Below are 20,830 nucleotides of genomic sequence, written 5' to 3' on the forward strand. Positions count from 1 at the left end.
CGTGGCTGATTTGGTGTGGACAAGTGGGGTTCTAATCAGATTGCGGTCAACGGGTCAATAGGCCCACGATGGCCAATGGGAGCTAAGGCCCGTGTTCCGTTGCATCAGACGAAAAGGTGCAGGGTCATAAAGTGGATGTCCACCTCTCTTTCTCTCCCCATATAGCCAGTTGCTTGCCCCAGAATTTATTGGGCGTGGATTAAAGTAACTAAGATCACGAGTGCCAATACCAGTGTGACCACCACTGGATTCATAATTACAAATAAAGCTAGTTGCCCTAGGGTCTTTAAAGTTTACCAAGATACAGTCTCCTTTTAGATCTTTAGGCCTAGTGCCTACCCAGCTAACCCTTCTCACATGCATAACCCGACCATCCAAAAAGTTAGGTAAGGGTCTATTTTCCTTAAGCCAAAATAGTGTTTTATTTTTCAATTCATTATAGGACTCCTGCTTGCCTGGAAAAAGCGGAGGTACCCTCGTTAAAAGAACAACAAACGGCTGGCAGTCAGGTGGTAAATTGACGTGTTGGCCTACATTTTTTTACCTTTTCTCCATCTTGCTGACCTTTTGGGGCTATATTCTGGTTGCCAGATCCAGTTATTCCATCTTTCTTACTATTGGCGGGTGTCCTGTTCTTAGCTGGACACTCGACCATAGAGTGACCTTTTGAGGCTATATTCTGGTTGCCAGATCCAGTTATTCCATCTTTCTTACTGTGGGCGGGGGTCCTATTCTTAGCTGGACACTCAACTATAGAGTGGGTGGGCTTTTTGGCCTTAGTGACCACTTTGCTGTTTTTCCTAGGGGCTTCCGAGTGCACTGGAGTATCAGCGACCTCTGTCCCTTCCCCTGGGGAGTACCCTGAAGAGACAGCCAGGTGTACCTTTGATGTATTTGCGTTTACCTTAGTCGGCCCTTGGGCTGTCCCTACTGGGTTAGGACGGTAGGTGACCTCTGGGGTTGTAGCCCTAGAAGTTAGGTCCCCTGCCATCTCATCCTCCCTTATTTTAGTATGTAATTTAATTAAAGATTTCAGGGAAAAGAAATTATCCAGGGAAACCTGTTCGAATCTATCCAGACGTTCACTCAGGCCTTTCAATCTTTCTGTCACGGGGAGAATTAAAGATGTCATTAATTGCTCGATCTGAGTAAGAAGCGTAGTTTCGGCTAAGGCACCTACAGTGGGGGGGGTTTGCAAAACACCATCTAGTTGGTCACCCTGAGTATGGATAATCCCACCTCCTAAGAAGGTACCAGGCTGTTTGCCTCCAGCCCCAATTCTCTTCATTACTCCACCACCCCTGCTACAATTCTTCCTTAATTTCTCATTGGGTTTAGAACAACTACCCTTGCGAGGGCTAGCAATGCGTTTCCTTTTGGTAGGTGCTGCTCCTTCTCCTACCGGCATGGTCAGCACAGACTGGGGAGTAGCGATCTCGTGGGTGTTGGGTGAAGACAAGACAACTGAGGGGCAGGGAGAATCGGCAGGTCCTAGAGATGGAACAGAATTTCTAGCCCCGCCCTGAGCTATAGAGTATAATCTGTCCAGGCTAGCTCTAACAGTACTAACCAATTGTTCATCTGGGCCTGGACAGTCATTGAGCAAGGGAATAGCAACATGCAAAGGGGAGGGGATCAATGCCAAGGGGCCCAAGAAGGAACGTTTGTGCGAGAGCGAATTCCGGGAAAGGCAGCGCTCTGTTAATGCAATCTCATTCTCTACCAGCGTGACTGTGCGAGTGATGAACTGGCCCATGGTTCCACTCACACAGCCGCCTCCCCCTCTCAAGCTCTTCCCAGACCTTGTTGACATAATGTAAGAGAAAGAAAGCCTGCAAGTATAAGACAGTGGGTATGGATGGTAATACAACTGCTACGGCTACACAAGGATGATAGAACAAGCAGTCCACATACCCAAAGTCAAAGTCAAAAGACCACCGAAGTAAGGTTCTTAGGGGGATAGCCCGTCCTGTCCCTCGTCGTCCCCGGACGGCCACAGACGGCCCGCCCTTTGCCCGGGCTTAGCCCAGCGTGCTACCGCGCGCTCCCGCACAGCAGGAGGGTGTTGCAAATGAATAGCACTTGTGCTGTGCCGTGGGCCTGGCGGGCAGGGAGCGCAGACCAGGTGTGGTAGGTCAAGCAGGGATTCCCGGGAGAGCGAGTCCCTGCAGCGTTTCTCTAGCTGCCTGCCTGGCTTCACGAACACGCAGCTCCTCCGGTCTCCTTAAGGTAAATATCCCGGGCAAGCAGTCACTGAAATCCACACGGGCAGAAACGGCAGCAAAGGTGTCCCACTGCTTGGAAGGAAGGGTGGGATTTTAAACACCTCAGTGTGCCGTGGGCGTGGCGGGCAGGGAGCGCAGACCAGGTGTGGCAGGTCAAGCAGGGACTCCTGGGAGAGCGAGTCCCTGCAGCGTTTCTCTACCTGCCTGCCTGGCTTCACGAACACGCAGCTCCTCCGGTCTCCTCAAGGTAAATATCCTGGGCAAGCAGTCACTGGAATCCACACGGGCAGAAACGGCAGCAAAGGTGCAAAATTAAAAACACCAAAAAGCAGTTAGATATGTGTTGCAATACGCCATTAGAATCAGTTTAATACAAGTCATATTAAAAAAAAAAACATGCAAGGCAGCCCAAAATATGTACAAACATGCTGAAGATACCGTCTTTCCTAATTACCTAAAGTCTGCAAAAAATAAACGTTGCCACGAATATCTTCGTTTTACTGTCACAGGTCATTTAGGAAGACACGGCAGAATAAGGAAAAGCTGGGGTCTTTTTTAAAATGCAGCTTTAAATATGTTCTGTGTCCTGCCTTTCCCTTGGCTGCTGACTTTGGCAGCTGCCATTGGGGTGTCAGAACTCAGTTGTAATAATTTAATACAGTTCAGCAGCTATGTAATTATTTTATTGCAGGCGACTTGTGACATGTCTTGGGGGGGCTTGTGTACAGCTATTGAGGGCTCCCATGTATTATATATATGATAAATACCCCCTGCTGTTCATTATGTTGATTTTGCAAGCCATGGAGTAGTTCCATGACCAGAAAGAGGATTAGTTCCCTTAAAAAGTCATGGAACCCCGAGAAGACTTTCATGTTGTATTTTATTGTATGGCAGGAGGTATTTTAGTCTTTATAGTACATGGATCCATCATCTCCAACAGGTTTTTAGCACAGGCTTAGTTTTCTAAAAGAATGTTCTGCTTTGGCAGTTGACACTGATACCGTCACAAAGTATTTTGCAGAATTCCTACTTTTGTGTGCACATTTTGTCATTGTATTTAAAAACTGTGCTGATAATGTAGACCAACGGGGTTCATACTAGTTCGTGATTCACAAAAAATAGCACGAAACTGAAAGACAGCTCTATATCAATGTCATCATCATCCAACACCTCACACCTAAACTAAGCTAACAAATGTCCAATTGTCTCAACAATTATTTGGCATAAGATCACCTGTGGAAAAAACCCTGCGTTATCATTTGATCATTCATTTTCTAAACATTTTAGAACACCTGTGTCATACAAAGGTCTCCAAGCTTATCGATCATGTTTTTTTTAGCTCTAGCTTCCTGAACACAGGTTCGTTTTTATTTTCATTGACATAGGGAATGGAGAGTAGCGCAAATATTAGTCTAAATGTGACTTCAGTTATGAGACAAGATGGTTGCCCAAAGATAATACAATCCCAGCTCTATTGCTTACTTTTGGTTTGCTAGTCTGTACACACACTGAACTGTTGAACTCACTAAACAAACTTAACAAACTTTCTGAATTGAATCACTCTGCATTATCCTCAAATTGAAATTCAACAAGTATTGCAAACGAGCTCATCATTCATATGATTATGGATGCCAAGGTTTTAGTATGATAGTCTTTAAATCTAAGGATTTTCTTGACAGGATCCCTATCTAGGCTTAAGTTGCTTTACTTTCTATTTACATGCCATCTACCATCATCTGGGTGTAAGCGATTGCTTCGCAAGTCTGCAAGCCAGAATGATCCCTTGCTAAAATTTGGTTTGTGAGGGCTGAAAAAGAAGAGAGCATATCAGGCCCTAGAAAAATTGATCCACTCCATCTGGTCTCCTCTTTCTCTTTCTTGTCTATTGCCTTATATCCAGAGCTTTCTGTTATCCTCCTCGATTTTCTTTAAGCACACTCTTGATCTTACTGCGTCTTCTCCAGATCATACCTCTAGTTTCTACTTGAGTTGCTCCCTCTCCCAAGCCAAACCTTCGCCTGTAATTCCTACCCTCTCTATATCTAGCCTGATTTGTCTACACTGCTGTTCTCCTCTACCTCAAATTATCACACTCTTTGCTACTCCCCTATTTCTGGGTGACTTTCTTTGTCCGATGGACACTACCACTTTCTCTAGCAGTGGCTATCAGTGTCTAGCATATATTGGAATGCTGGTAAGGCACAACTATAGTAAGGCAAAACACAAAAGATGATGGACTGTTACCATGAGGCACAGCGCCAAGTCTGATTTGTATATGGCCATGTCTGAACTGGGGTGGCTTGGTGAGCAAAATAACGATGGATTAAACCCAGATCTGTGACTGGGGGTGAATGTTTTGCCATTGTGCAACATTCTGTCCATCATCTTGTGTGTTTTGCTGTTCACCCTATGTGGGAAGGGTATGCCCAGACGTGGGTCCCGTGCTCACTAGGCCACTGGAGTCAAGCTATCCTGGCTGAAGACGGCTGATAGCCAGAAACCGGTCCTAGGATGCTTGATTCCGGTCCAGGGAAGACATGGCTTGACAGTTTGGGCTGGACTGTTCCCATGAGGCACAGGGCCAAGACTGATTGGCATATGGCTATGTCTGAACTGGGGTGGATTGGTGAGCAAAATAACGATGGATTAAACCCAGATCTGTGACTGGGGGTGGATGTTTTGCCATTGCGCAACATTCCATCCATCATCTTGTGTGTTTTTTTGTTCACCCTATGTGGGAAGGGTATGCCCAGACGTGGGTCCGTGCTCACTAAGCCACTAGAGTCAAGCAATCCTGGCTGAAGACGGCTGATAGCCAGAAACCGGTCCTAGGATGCTTGATTCCGGTCCAGGGAAGACATGGCTTGGCAGTTTGGGCTGGACTGTTCCCATGAGGCACAGGGCCAAGACTGATTTGCATATGGCCATGTCTGAGCTGGGGTGGCTTGGTGAGCAAAATAACGATGGATTAAACCCAGATCTGTGACTGGGGGTGAATGTTTTGCCATTGTGCAACATTCCGTCCATCATCTTGTGTGTTTAGCTCAGGTAACTATAACTGCTGAATTTCACTGGTTTTGTATGAGTGAAATCTGAGCCTAACTATAACAACCATGTAACCTTTGTTTTTTTCAGTGAATTTCTATGTTTTTTAAAATTCTATTTACATAACTATTAAGTCCATGTAACCTTTGTTTTTATGTGAAATTGTAAGTTTTTTAAAATTATATTTCTTAACTGCAACCACTAACTTATGACACTAAGGGCCTAATTACAAGTTTGGTGGCCCTTGGACCGCCAGACTTGTGGTGGAGCAGCAGTGGCAGTCTTCCAAATGCCATAAACAAAATGGAATCCACAAGGTGGAAGATGGTTGTTACCACAATGGTGGGGAGCAACCAGGGTTGTTAAAATACCCCTCACACACCAACAGGCCCCTTGGTGTCATGCTTCATCATCTGGGTCTTCGCAAGCCTCTGCGGGATGCGGCGTGCTACGACTTCACGACTACGCAGGAGCACTTTAATTGTGAACTATGTGTTTGGTGTGTGTGGGTAAATAATGTGAGTGGTGAGGTGAAAATGAAAAAATAAAAAAATACCTGGCACGTGAGTACTAAAAATTTTTATTAAGTCTCCGGCTGGTATTGTTAAAAAAGTGCTAGGATGGTTGTGGTCTACTAATTAGGGTAACCCAACCATGTCAGTTACCCTAATTAGTAGACCACAACCATGAAGCATGACACCAAGGGGCCTGTTGGTGTGTGAGGGGTATTTTAACAACCCTGGTTGCTCCCCACCATTGTGGTAACAACCATCTTCCACCTTGTGGATTCCATTTTGTTTATGATATTTGTTAGGGGAGACAGAATCCACTACTCCCTCTCCCTCCCTCTTATGTTAAAGATTAGTCTTCCAAATGCTACATTACGACCTTGGGGGTCATGCTACCCTGAGATCCACCATTCCCTGGCAGTGGCATTGTGGTCTTTCGGCAGTAATATGCTTGGCGGGACTGACATGGTCCAGTCAAGCATATTACGACTTTCCTCATCGCCACTGATTTCATGGAGGTCTTTCCTCCATGAAAACAGTGACGGTGAGGAAAGGTGCCTCATTCCATGGGGATGTTCACTCTCCCCTGTATGCAAGCAACCCTAGTTCCAGCGCAGCATGGATTTAACAGCCATGCTGGAACTTCCATTGCAATGCCTATTTTATAGTCACCGCTGTGGAATGCCCAGAAAATCGGCAGACTGTGACTAAAAAAAGTTTTAATACGGCGGGCAGTTCTCACGCAGGTTTCATGGTGCGGTGGTGAGGTGGTCCTGCTGCCACACCGCCAAACTTGTAATCAGCCCATAAGTGTGTGAGTGAGTGAATGAGTGTCGCAGTGGGTGCGTGAGTGTCTGAGCAGGTTTGTGAGTGGGTTTGATAGAGTATAAGTGGGGCTTCAAGTGGGTAAATGAGTATCTGAGTGGGTCAGTGAGTGGGTGCATGAGTCTCTTATAGGGGTGGGTGGTAAACTCTGCTCCACCATCAAGTTTGTGGAGTTTTGTCTCTCCACACTCTGCTTGGAATGCCAAGCATTCTCTGCCAACCGCTGGCAGAGCGGAATTTACCAGTACGCTCACCCCAAGACTTCATCGCTGAGCGAGTAGTGTGCCAGGAGGCCCCTTTGCTGAGTGATGGAGAAAGTGGGTGGATCTTCAGTGAGGTCTGAGCTGTTCCGCTGTGGTGGACTTACTTGTGGCAACAATAGGGGTTATTTTCCCCCAACGGCCCTCAACAGCCAAGTGTACTTTATCCCCCAACCAGTAGTACACCAGGAGGCCCCTTTGCAGAGTAGTTGAGAAAGGGGGTGGAGTCTCCAATCAGTTCTGCGAAATCCCGCTGTGAGGGACTTTATTGTGGCAATAAGAAGGGTTTTTGCCCCAATGACCCCCAGCAGGCAATGGCACTTCATCCCCCAACCATTAGTGCCCTAGGAGGCCCCTTTTCAGAGTGATTGAGAAAAGGGGCGGCCCTTCCAATGAGGTCTCAGCAATCCCGCTGTGGGGGACTTACTTGTGGCAACAATAGGGGTTCTTGGCCTCCAACGACCCTCAGCAGGGAAGTGAACTTCATCCCCCAACCAGTAATGCACTAGGAAGTACCTGTGCAGAGTGGTTGAGAAAGGGGGTGGGGTCTCTGATGAGATCTCAGCAGTCCTGCTGTGGGGGACTTACTTCTGGCAACAATAGGGGTTCTTGCCCCTCAACGACCCTCACAAGCCAAGGGGACTTCGTCCCCCAACCAATAGTTCACCTGGAGGCCCCTGTGCAGAGTGGTTGGGAAAGGGGCATGGGGCTTCTGATGAGGTCTGAGCAATCCACTGTGGGGGACTTACTTGAGGGTGTTATTTATCCCCGGGGAAGTGGTGGTCCCTGGGACTTGGGGAGTTCATGTGGCCTCTTTCTTCAGCCTCAATGAGCGTCAGGAGGGGTCAATGTGCACCCCGTTCTAGCAGCCCACAATCCCCCGGGACCTGGCCCACCTCAGGCTTAATTCTAGAAAAGGACAGGAGCCTGTGCTACTTTTTAAATTTTTTGGTGGGAGCTGCGGATCCAGTCCAACCTCAGCCAAATAAAATCATTTTTTGCCCCAGGCAAGCTCCTTTTTTGACCCCCCCCCAAGATGTCTAGGGGGTCAAGGCATTCCTACCATGTCCCTTCTCTTTTTTCTTGAGGTTTTTCTGGAACTCGGCTGAAGCCAAATCCCAAGATGGCTGACAATAGTTCCTGGTTGAAGTTTTGGCAGCCAGCCACATTTCAGCATGGGGACTGTTGGATCCTAAGAAAATCTGCAGCCCTATACATACAAATTAGCTTTATTTTTACATTTCTCAAAAACACTGAACAGATTTACACTAAATACCAAACAGGGTTCTTTTTAGACCAAGAGGTACCTTTCTACCACATTTGGTGTAATTTGGGTTGTAGTCGTATCTAAAAATCTCTATGGAAATTAACAATTTAAAAACGTTTAATGACACTCCCCTTTTTCTCGGCCCTTGACAGATTGCCTGAAAACTGTCCGTGCGTAACAAGAAGCACTTTTTGGGAAACGTTTGTGAAGATTCACTAAACGGCGCCAAAGTTATAGGCAAGGAAACCAGGTCCTAACTATAACTACCTACTGGCACTATGTGGTCTTTTTTCCTGACTGGTTACATGTCGGCCCAAACTCCTCAGACGCCATCGCTTGTGAGTGATATACTTTTTTCTTTTATTTCTCAATTCGTTATCACTCCAATGTTCCAACAGGTAACACTGATTTTAAAGAGCAAATTAAACAGCAAACAGCATTAATCTACCAGAGTGATGCATTACGGCTTCTGCCTTTTACTGGGCCTTTTGTCACACCACAGTGATTCCTACTCCCTCCTTATCAACTGTCCTTCTACTATTTTCATGCCCAGTTGACCATTATTGCACTACATTGATTCCTCTTATGTCACAATCTGACCTCCATTTTTTTGAGACATTTAACCATTTCTGCCTCATTCCCCTTATTCCTCAGAACTTATTTTTTCCTCAAATGTATCCAAAATCTATTCTGTCAACCCAACAGTATATGATCCCATAATATAAAATATTTGACCATTTGCACTCTAATATAGATCCAGTTTCATTACAACGTTTCAAATCTTATTCTCTTACCATTCAATACCTGCTATACACACATAAATGTATATTTTTAAACAATACCCTTTCAAGCATAGAGTGACAGAGATTTTTTTTTTTTAAAAGCAAAGACCTCTAGGTAGTTCTCAGGGTTAGGGGGAGAGTAGCCTCTGCATAGAGCACCCTAGAACACAAGGTATACTCTGAATTTGCTCACCTCAAATGCCTGCTTTTCTATCAAAGTTTTTAAGCATAGGATTAGCACAGTGACACCTACACTGAAAACCCTTAGCACTATCGGAAGCGGTTCCAAAAGGCATTTGGACAGGTTGAGTCTTTTAGAGCTACAGCTCTATGGACACGGTTTCCGAGCGAGCAATTATGTTTACTGATCCGGACAGCAGTTCCAATTCAGTTTGCCCAAAGTGAAACGGCTGTCGGAATCTGTCTTTGGGAGCCCGTAGCAGGCCCCACTACATCCGGGGCCTTCTGAATGGGGCCTGTGGGGGTACCCAAGGGACCACCCTTTCCAACCATGCACAGTGTGGCAGGCACCATAGGGTGCCTGCCTCAGGGTGCAAGGTTTTCCCCAACCACCCCTTTTTTCAATGGGAGCCTATGTTCTTGTTCGAAACACAGGCTCATATTGAAGTCAATGGCCGTCCAAGTGAATCGTATCCGGAAGCATCCGACTTAAGCGTTCTGAAATGCTTCAGAAACCGATTCGTTTGGAAGAGTTTCCCAACATGATCCTAATAGGTCCCTAAGTCTTTAAACCCTAAGTTTAGCACAGTGCCATCTACACTGATCTGTAAAATAAAAAAAATGTTTACCACTCCAGGCACAGGATTACAGCTTTGAATTGGTAAAATACCAACCAAATCAACCTGAAATTAATAAATGCAACCCCTGATATGTGTTTCATTTTCATTATAGCTTTTCAGAGATGTTTAGCTTTGTCCAGGCAGAAGGAAGTACCCAGTATAAGTCAAAACAATACCATTTAAAGCATAGAGTGACACATAAATTATGCAAAAAAGAAGCAGAGAACTCTGGGTAGTTCCCATGTTTAGGTGGAGAGCAGCTCATGCATAGAGTACCCTACAACACCAGCGCATTCTGAATATGCTCACCTCAAAGGTCTGCTTTTCTATCAAAGTTTTATAGCATATGATTAGAACAGTGCCATACATGGTAAGATAGAAAGGGACAAAATATTTTGCCCTTTCAACAGAAAAGTCTTTAACCATAGGATTAGCGCAGTGTGGATGACTGGTCTCTCTTATCACACCTCTCTCTCAGATGACAGGTGTGTGTAGTAGGGCCTATCGGAACTGACTAGCCTCTCCACTGGGATGCTTGCCTCAGAAGAGGGGTGTGCATAGTGTGTAGAGAAAGACTGTCTTATACATCTCTCTCAGATGATAGGTGCGCATAGTTGAGTGTGTGAAGAGAGAATGCCGTCTCCGCTGAGACATCTCTCTCAGATGTGGGGTGTATGTAGTAATGAGGGGGGAAGCACTGCCCTTTCCTCAACGACCTCTCTCTCAGATGACAGGTGTGCATATTAGCGTGTGTAATTTTTTTATTAATATTAATTATTAAATTGATTATTAATTATGTTAATTGTGTAAATACTTTTTTGGTTACATTTTATAAGTGTATTGTGTGTTTTGTGGCAGTATATTGTGGGAAGTAAATTAATTATAAATAATTAATAATGAATAATGAATTAATGATAATTAATTTGTTATGTTAATTATATTTTTTAACTGCAACGGTTGCCCGAAGGTGTCTTGACGCTGGCTTTTGCCTTCCGTACAGAGAAGTACATGACGGCCTATGCATTGAAAAGCCAGGTTTTCAGTCCTTCCCGAAATGCCATTAGTTTGGTGGCATTCCTAATATGGAAAGGAAGCTCATGCCAGGCCCTTGCAGCACAAGTGGTGAAACTTCTTCCTCCCCAGTTGACTTATTTAAAGGAGGGTATTAGCACACATTTGGCTCCTAAAGAGCGTAGGGGTCTTCTAGGGACATACCATTGAAAATGTACTCTCAGATATTCAAGCCCTGTTTCTTGAAGGGCTTTAAAAAGGATGCAAAAGGATTTCAATTCTATCCATTATTTGACTGGAAGACAGTGCATCCTTTTCATTTCCTTAGTAACGTATACAAACTTTTGTGTGCCAGGGAGCAGTCTAGCTGCTGCATTCTGCAGGAGTTAAAGTTTGTTTAAATATCGTTTTTGAATGTTTAGGTAGAGGCTGTTACCATGGTCCACCCTCGAGAGAATGAGAGATGTTATAACTACACTTTGACTGTCTTCCAACTGAAAGGGCATTATTTTCTTAATCATTCTTAGGAGGTGGAAGCTAGCGGAAGCGACTGCATTTATCTGGTCCCTGAAGGTTAGTTTATTGCTGACTATGACCCCCAGATTTTTTGGCTTTTCTAGTTGGTCTAGAGAGAGTTCCCGGTACTTCTGGACACCAATCTGGGGTCCAGAAATTGGCATTATTTCCCAAAATAAGGACCTCAGTTTTGCTGGAGTTTAACTTCAGGCAGTTCAGAGTCATCCACGTCTTGACCAATTTCATACAGTCATTGAACATTTTCCCTTTCTCTGACTCCTGCCTCAGTCACAGAGACACCACCATTTTTATATCATCTGCATAAGATGTTAGCTGAAATCCGAAAGATCTAATCAGATCACCCAGGGGCGAAACATAGACATTAAAAAGTGTGGGACTAAGGGAGGAACCCTGTGGTACTCCACATGGTAAGGAGAAAGGTGTGGAGTGGACTTAGTCCAAATCCACAGTTTCAATTCTTTCCAATCAGGAAAGATTTCAATATCTTCCAGGCTGTGCCTTGAACCCCACAAGCCGACAAACTGTCAATCCAGACTTCATGGTGGACCTTATCGAAGGCCACAGAGAGGTCCAGCATGATCAGCTTTTTCTCCCTGGTCCAGAGCTTCTCTTATATCTTCAGTGGATTTTATATGGGCAGAGTCTGTACTGTGTCCTTCCCTAAATCCATACTGAGTAGGATCTAAAATGTTGTTTGCCTGGAGGAACGCACTCAGTTGAACGTTCATGTTGTTTTCTACCAGTTTCGCCGGCAAGGAAGTCGAGAAATTGGCCATTAATTATTAGGATCCTTGGGGTCAAGATTTTGTTTTTTTAACAAAAGAAAAATCAATGCTGAGTTTCATATTTTGGCAAAATACCCAGACTCAAACATAGCATTAAATAAGGGAGTGAGTGCAATTCCAATACGTTCTGCAGCTTGTTTAATCACAAAAACTGGGCAGGGGTTGTAGGGGGAGCCAGAATTGGTGGAGTCCAAGAGATTTATCCTATCACACGTATCCAGAGGGGAGAACCTATCCAGAGTAGGCTGTGGGTCAGTTGCAGTTTTGGCCCTCACAGATAGCCCATCTGTTCCTCCTATCGGGGAGAGTGTAAAGGACAAGAAAATAGCCTCCACCTTCTGTGAAAAGAAGGCAACGATTTCCTCAGGTAGTTCTGGACTACTCTGAATTTTCAGAGGGATTGGGGAGGCCAGTTTGGTTACCGTCCTGAAGAGTTCTGTTGCGTTCTAGGTGCTTACAGGCAAGTTTTTGTTTTCTAAGTTCTTCAGAATACCGGAGGGCTGTTGGTTAAGAAAGTTTAGGAAGCCATGTTTTCAATGAGGCAATTTTTTTACAAGTTGTCTCTATCCACTCTGTATAGCCGGTTGTAGCTTGTTCCACCTCGGTGGGAAGAGAACAGACTGTTGCTGTATTTAGATCTTCCAACTCTCTATCCTTAATTTTATTCCAGGCACTTGTTTCTATCTGCTTCCTGAAAACTCCCAAGCTATAATGAGGATTGGGAGGGACCAGCTCAAACTAAATTGCAATGTGGTCTGTCCAAGCAAGTGGCAGCAAGATAGCTGTGGTTGTTTGGAAAAAAATCCTATCCAAGGTGTGCCCTGCAACATGAATGGGACTTTCTAGTTGTTGCCTTAATTCTCCGCTATTCATCACATCAACAAGAGCTATTGTATCAGGTTCAGTGAATGCTTCCAAGTTAAAGTTAAAATTCCCAAGGATAGTGAAGGAGTCAGCGCAAAGCCCAACCTCGATAAGAGTTCCAACCGAAGTTAGGAACGCGTTTCTTCGGCCAGGTGGTCTGTACAAAAGGATGCCCTTAAAGGAGTGGTGATGAGGGATATAAAAACTATAGGAGAATGCTTGCATGCCATACTGGATGCTGTCAGAAAGGCAGTGTCTAATGAATTATGATATATAACTGTCAGTCCCCCCTCTCCTGAGAGGCCTATCCTGTGTGTGACAAAGAAACCCAGGTGGGGTGGCTTTAGCAGGATCAGGTCCCGAGGCATTGTTCTGTCCAGGACTCCGTGATAAACGCACGTTTTATATTGTGATTCTCCAAGAGAATTGTGCACTTTTTGCTATGTTTAACCAATTTAATAGTAGACAACGCAGTCGGTTGTTGATAAATATTTATAATAATTGTGCAAAAATATTGCTTTTTAAAGTTAAGGTTCAGGTGCAGGTTTTGAGTTTTATGGGGTTAAAGGGTGTGAAGTAACTAAATAAAATGTATGTAATTAATGTTTTTCATTAATATATAATTTCTAAATAAAAATATTTATTTGTATGCAAATTATTTTTGCATTTTATTTATAATAATATTTGTAGTTATTTGTGATATGTATTTAACATAGTGATATGTATTTATTGAATATATTCGTTTTTTACATTTTTATATTTTTCTTTATTTTCTTATTTTTCGAATTCGAATCTGACTGGAGTGGCAACAGTAAATTTTACCCCTCCGCAATCCAACATTTTAGCTACTGTTGTACTAACTGGAGTGGGAATAGTACATTTTACCCCCTGCTATCCAACACATTCCCTACTGTTGTACTGACTGGAGTGGGAATAGTACATTTTACCCCTCTGCAAACCAAGACTTTCCCTACTTTTGCATTTATTGAAGTAGTAATAGTAAATGTTATGTCTCTGCAAACCAACATTTTCCCTATTGTTGTACTGACTGCAGTGGGAATAGTACATTGTACCCCTCCTCTATCCAACACTTTCCCTGCTGTTGTACTTACTGTAGTGGGAACAGTGTTAGATTGCAGAGAGATAAAATATACTGTATATTTTATCTCTCTGCAATGTAACACTTTCCCTACTGTTGTACTGACTGGAGTGAGAATAGTGAATTTACCCCTCTGCAATCCAACACTTTCCCTACTGTTGCATTTACTGGAGTGAGAATAGTCAATTTTACCCCTCCACTACCCAGCACTTTCCTTACTGGTGTACTGACTGGATTATGAATAGTACATGTTTGTCCTCTGCAATCCAACACGTTCCCTACTGTTGCATTTATTGGAGTGGGAATGGTAAATGTTATTCCTCAGCAAACCAACACCTTCCCTACTGCTGTACTGATTTGAGTGCGAATTGTATATTTTACCCCCCTGCTATTCAACACTTTCCCTACTGTTGAACTGACTGGAGTGTGAATAGTGAATTTCACCCCTCCACTATCCAAGACTTTCCCTACTGTTGTCCTGACTGGAGTGGGAATGGTATATTTTACCCCTCTGCAATTTAACACTTTCCCTACTGTTGTACTGACTGGAATGGTAATAGTAAAGGTTACCCCTCCGCTATCCAACACTTTCCCTGCTGTTGTATTCACTGGAGTGGTAATAATATTTTTGGCCTCTTCACTATCCAACACTTTCCCTAACGTTGTACTGGCTGGAGTGGGAACAATCCTCTGCAATTCAATATTTACCAACTGTTGCATGTGTTGTAGTGGGAGCAGTAACTGTTATCCCTCTGCAAACCAACACTTTCCCTACTGTTGTACTGACTGGAGTGGGAATAGTAAATGTTACCTCCTCCACTATCCAACAATTTCTTTACTATTGTACTGACTGGAGTGGGAATTATAAAATGTACCCCTATGCTATCCAACACTTTCCCTAATGTTGCATTTATTGGAGTCGGAATAATAAATGTTATCCCTCTGCAAACCAACTCTTTCCCTACGGTTGTACTGACTGGAGTGGGAATAGTATATTTTACCCCTCAGCAATCCAACACTCTCCCTACTGTTGTACTGACTGGAGTGGGAATAGTAAATGTCTCATTCAGCACAAGTAAGGGGAGAGGGTCAACCGTATCTACAACTCTCCCACCCCGAACCCCCTGAACCACAATCATACACACATAGAGGGGTGGAGAGACTCAAAAAACACATATAACACCACAAAACAGAACAAATGTAACTGTTTTGAAAATACTGCCCTCACTCACACACCGAAGTGTGTGACATGCTTCATCATCGGGTCTGCTTACAATACGCCCAGGTGTAGCCACACTCTGGACGGAGCATAAGGGAGGGGTTGAACATAAAAGACCAAAGGACACAATACAAAACCAAACAACATATATACACAACAAAAAGTGATCAGTGAATGTCACCCTGTGACTAGAACTGGTGTACAACACGTGCAGTTAATACGGAAGTGTTTAAAACTGGTTTGGGGATACCAAACAAAATGTTATTAATAGGTGCCACAACCAGCATTAAAAGGAGAAAAAAGGATGGGTAGTGTTTCCAAGTGAAAATGAAGTTCTCAAAACAACCCTCCTAATACTGCTAGTGTCAACATGTTTCGACCGACTTACTGTGCCAAGGAGGTCACCCCGGTCATCTTCAGGACGTATGTTGCTACCAGTCCTGCTATTGGTCAAACCATAGTTCGGTCAAAGTACCAAGTAACTGATCACACGAGATTCCAGTTGAATCAACATGAGTGGAGGGGATCCCTACAACACAGGAAACAAAAACTGGAATGATAATAATCCTTCATAAGTATATTGTAAAAGGGAGTATGCCCAAAATAATTCAGCCACCCCATTGATTTTGACAAGAAAAACTCATAGAATTGGTCCGTTTAATATAACCTAAGGGGATAATGTATTCATCACCCATCAATTTGAATAAAAAACTATTATGTGCAATGCTATGAACAAACAGAAATCTACATATCTTCATAGGTCCGGAACGTGTATCCTGTAGTGGTATTAACTTACAGGATATATGACCCACATGCAACATCACTGAGAGATGTATAATGTGACTCCCGTTCATATACTCACCGAGTTTATTAAAGATGTAAACTCGACATGGCGCCCTGCAGGTAGGTGTTCCAAGAACACAACCTGTATTCAAGGGAACAAGGTAAGAGAGACAAATAGCACCGACAAGGCTCTATCATATAAAGCTCGATCAAAAAATGAGCCCCTGCCCCAGGCGTCAATGACAACACGTAAGTAAGCCAGGTATAACGAAGTGAACAAGCGTTAGCCCGTAGAGGAGAGCCAGCGTCAAAAGATAGAACAATTGCCAGACCCCCTACATCCTCCTTACTGTTCTGAGGGAGAAACCTCGTACGGCTGCCTGCTTCCGGATCGCCGCGTAGGTAACAGCGGCTTCCGGGAGTTCGTTGAAATGCCCTCTGTGTCCTGCCGTCAGTTTGCGCACTACGCGCGCCACGTGGCTCCGCGTCCGACGTCATTACGTCCGACGGGAAGACCACGGTGGTCATGGGAAATTTAGTTCCAGGTCGCGGGTGCCGGAAAAGCAACCGGATCATTCGACCAAAGAGACTCAGTACGACTTAATAGGTTCTACAATGAGAAAACATCACCATAGGTTGGAATCTGGAATAAGAACCCTCAGACTGCCTGAAACAGTGGTTAAGACAGCATCACAGTCGATTAAAATATGGAATGACAGCCCCCTCAGACTGCCTGAAAGAGTGGTTGATACAGGGTTATTTTTTATATCAATGCAACAGCCAAGTGTACCGCCATATAAAAAAGTCCAGAGTGACCCCTGTGACAGTGTACAGTGACAATCTTAGCAGGTAGCATGATAGAGAAGGATGAATGTATCTAGTCCCGATTGTAGTAGTGAGGTAACAAGGCAACAGATAAAATAGCCATCACCATCAATTACTCCAGCAGTCTAATCCCGAGTAGGTGCAACACGATATCCAGGTTTTTTTGGTGTTGCTATACCAGCCCTTTCGTGATGAATTAACTAGTATCTTCCCAATGATTGCCAAGGTATGTCATCATAAAGACCTGTAATATGACTTCTCAGGCGGTAAACCCATTTCTGTTGCCGATGAAGTAAAATGCACTGTTCATCTGCCATGTGCCTACCTAAGTTCAGTTTCTCAATGACAGTCCATCTTAATTCATCAGCCGAATGTCCCATTTCTAAAAAATGTGCTGTCAGTCTGGTGTTCGATCTGCCACATCTTACTGTACTCCGGTGCTGTGTAATCCTTGTACGCACCCTCCTACTCGTCATCCCCACATAAAATATATTGCAAGGGCATGTGATAAGATAGATCACCCCCTGAGAATTACAGTTGGTATGGGATCTCTGTTCCCAGGGGGTGGGAAGGCCCAAGTCAATATGTTTGGTGTTGGACGTCAAAGTGCATACACTGCAGGAGCCACATTTGGTATGGCCCATCAATCTAGGAAGTCCAGTCACTGACACGATGTCCGTGGTCACATTTGTAACTCTGGGTCTCGTGTGGACTAGCAAGTCCTTCAGGTTCCGGATCTGTCTGAAAGAAAAGAGAGGCTTCTCCATGTGCAACCCCCCTGTGTTTAGAATTTTCCAGTTACGCAAAACCAGTCGTCTAATCTGCTGGGATGCTGTATTGAAGGTAGCAACAAAGACAGGTTAATTTGTCTTGGGTCTAGTAGTTATGGAAAGAAGGGAGTCGCGGTTGGCGTTCAGTGTCCGTTTCTTAGCTCTCTTGATGGTATTCAATGCATACCCCCTGTGCTGTAGTTTCAGTGTTAGAGCATTGGCCTCTGTAACAAAATCTACACGATCTGAACAGTTGCGACGTATCCGAAAGAATTGGCCCACCGGTAAATTCTCCCATAGGGACTTAGGGTGAAAGCTTTCGTATGCCAGCAATGCGTTCCTGTCTGTAGGTTTGTGCACAACCCTAGTTTTCAAAATGCCCTTACTAGGTTCAAGCAGCAAATCCATAAAGGGGAGGCTGGTCTTAGTGAAAGTCGAGGTGAAATGGAGGAGGGGGTTTCTCAAGTTTAGCCATTCAAGGAAACAACCCACAGTTGTCTCATCACCTCTCCAAATCACCAAGACGTCGTCAATATAGCGACGCCACAACCTCAAATGAGAGAACCAGGGGCCCATGGTGTCAAAGATTATGAGTTGTTCAAATGCCCCCACATATAATCCAGCCAAACTGGGGGCAAAGACACTCCCCATGGAGGTACCATGGGTTTGTAGGTACATCGTGCCCACCAATTCAAAAAAGTTTCTCATTAAGGCTATTTCCGCCAAGTGTAGAATGAAAGCTCTAGGTGTGTGGTATCGCCATTCCTCCTCAAACAAAATAGTTTACAACATTCGAAGGGGTTCTCTTTGGGGAATATTGGTGTATAAAGCCTCTATGTCCAGGCCTATAAGAAACTCAATGTGTCGGGGTCAAAGGGGGTGTCTTTGAGGAGGTTCAAAATGTCCAGGGTATCCCTCAAGTATGCAGGGAGTCTTTGTACAAGGGGTTTAAAGAAAAAATCACAAAATTGTGAAAGAGGTTCGAGCAGTGACCCCATCCCGGAGACAATTAGTCTCCCGGGATGGGGTCTAGCTGCCTTGTGAATCTTTGGCAAGATATAAAAGTACGGAGTTTTTGGAAGTTTGTTTATCAAAAACTTCCCCTCATGTCCTGTGATCCAGTCATTAATACGAGCCTCCTCAACCACCATGGTGATCCCCCTGGTGACGGTATTAGTGGGCTCCTCCATCAATCTGTGATAGGTTCTCGAGTCTGAGAGTAAGGGGATACATTCATTTCGGTAGGTTTCCTGGTCAAGGATCACCGTGGCCCCACCTTTATCCGCCGGCTTCAGGATGATCTCTTTATTGTCAGATAGTTCCTTAAGAGCCTGTCTTTCTAAGTTGGACAAATTGGAAAAATAATGATGTTCCAGACTCGAGTTTTCCAAATCATGGATAACCGCCTGTTCAAAAAACGCCAATTGTGGTAGTAACAGAGATAATTGAGGGGTAAATTGAGATTTCGGCTGAAAGGAGGTATCACCTCTATCAGAATCCAAAGGTTCCTGATCTTGGAAGTAAACCTTAAGTCTCAGGTTACGAAAAAAGGCTGCCAAATCTTGGCGGAGTTTGAATAAATCAGGAGGGTTCGTAGGGACAAAACCCAGTCCCTTATTCAGTACCTGTTCCTGTAGAGTGGATAAGGAATAGGAAGATAAGTTAACAACTAGGGAGGTCTACTGCTGGTACTCAGAAGGCTGCTCTGTGCCATGCTCCTGGTGAGCCGTTGCGTGATCTCCTGATTCGGATCCTCCCAGGTTACTTGTTGTTGACTTCTCTGTTTCCCACGCCCCTTGTTCCGTCCTCTCCCTAAAAAAGGCACTTGGTAATTTTGGAACTGTGGGTTCTGATACTGTGGATTTTGAAAACGGGGATTCTCAAATTGTGGGTTTTGAAACTGAGGATTTTGGAAAGGTCCCGTGGGAAGATAACCCATTCCAGACCAATTAAACGGCTGGTTAGGGTATTGTTGGAATGGCTGATGGACATCAGTGGCCTCGGCCCCCGCCACTGCCCTCGGCCCCTTCCTCTCCTTTTCTGTTGAAAATCCTCTTCACTGCCCTCGCTAGAGCTACTGGTGGTATAATGGCGAGGTCAGCACTGTTGATTGTTCTTATTGTTCTCCGCCAATTTCTGTTTGGCGTATTCATCATCATTGGTATAGGGATAAGCTTTTTCCCTGGAGAAATTTTTAAAATCCTTTTGTAACTTTGAGATTTTGGAGTGTATTAAATGGTCCCTATATTCAGACAATTCTGTGTTGATCAAGTCCAATTTGTGGTCAAATGCAGTCATTACAATCTTAGGGGCCGATTAGGATGGAGGATTTTCCGCCTCCTCCGGGCCGGCGGAAGCCACCTCCGGCCCGGAGGAGGCAGAAAATCCTCTGCAGAGTCACCAAAGACCCACCGCCGCATTACGATGGCTGGTGGGTCTTGGTTTCTGTCCGCTGCTTTTCCGCCGCGGTCGGATTACAACCGCGGCGGAAAAGCTCCCATTTGGCTGGCAGTGTCTATCAGACACCGCCAGCCAAATTAGGAAACATTTGGAAACATGCTTTTCCGCTGCGGTTTTTCCGCCGTGGAAAAGCATGTGTACTTTTGATTTTGGGGGCCCGTTGCGGGCCCCCAGGGTGTGGACGGGTGGGGGGTGCACATGGGGGGTACCTATGGTACCCCCCAGCATTTACATGCACAAAGCGGCAGGCACCGCGCGGTGCCTGCCGCTTTTTGCATGTAAATGTAAAACATGCACTTTTAACATTGCGGCGGGTGCTGCTTGAAGCAGCACCCGCCGCAATGTTAAATATCCAGGATGTGACCGCCAGGGTGGCGGTCACATCCTAATTTGCACGGAGGGACCGCCGCAGCCCATGCGGACGGTCCCTCCACCTCTGGGATGGCGGACGGACGCAAGTCCGTCCGCCATCCTAATCGGCCCCATAGTTTGAAGTCCAGATTCAGTGGTTTGAATCTGGATCAATAAGGCATCTGCTAGTCGCTTAGCCGTGCTGATAATCAAAACTAACCAGTCACGGGTGCACTTCCATGCCACAAGGGCCCAATCGCGTCTAAAGGCCTCATCTTCTAAAAATATTAAAGGCTCATTAGTAACAAGAAGACCCTTTGGGGCAACGTTAACCCGTAGGTACTCAGTAAAAATTGCCCCATGTAAAATCGTCTTGACTTGGGTTTTCTTTAATTCCAAAAGCTTGTCCCAGC

Source organism: Lissotriton helveticus, chromosome 8, assembly GCF_964261635.1.
Source record: "Lissotriton helveticus chromosome 8, aLisHel1.1, whole genome shotgun sequence".
NCBI lineage: Eukaryota > Metazoa > Chordata > Amphibia > Caudata > Salamandridae > Lissotriton > Lissotriton helveticus.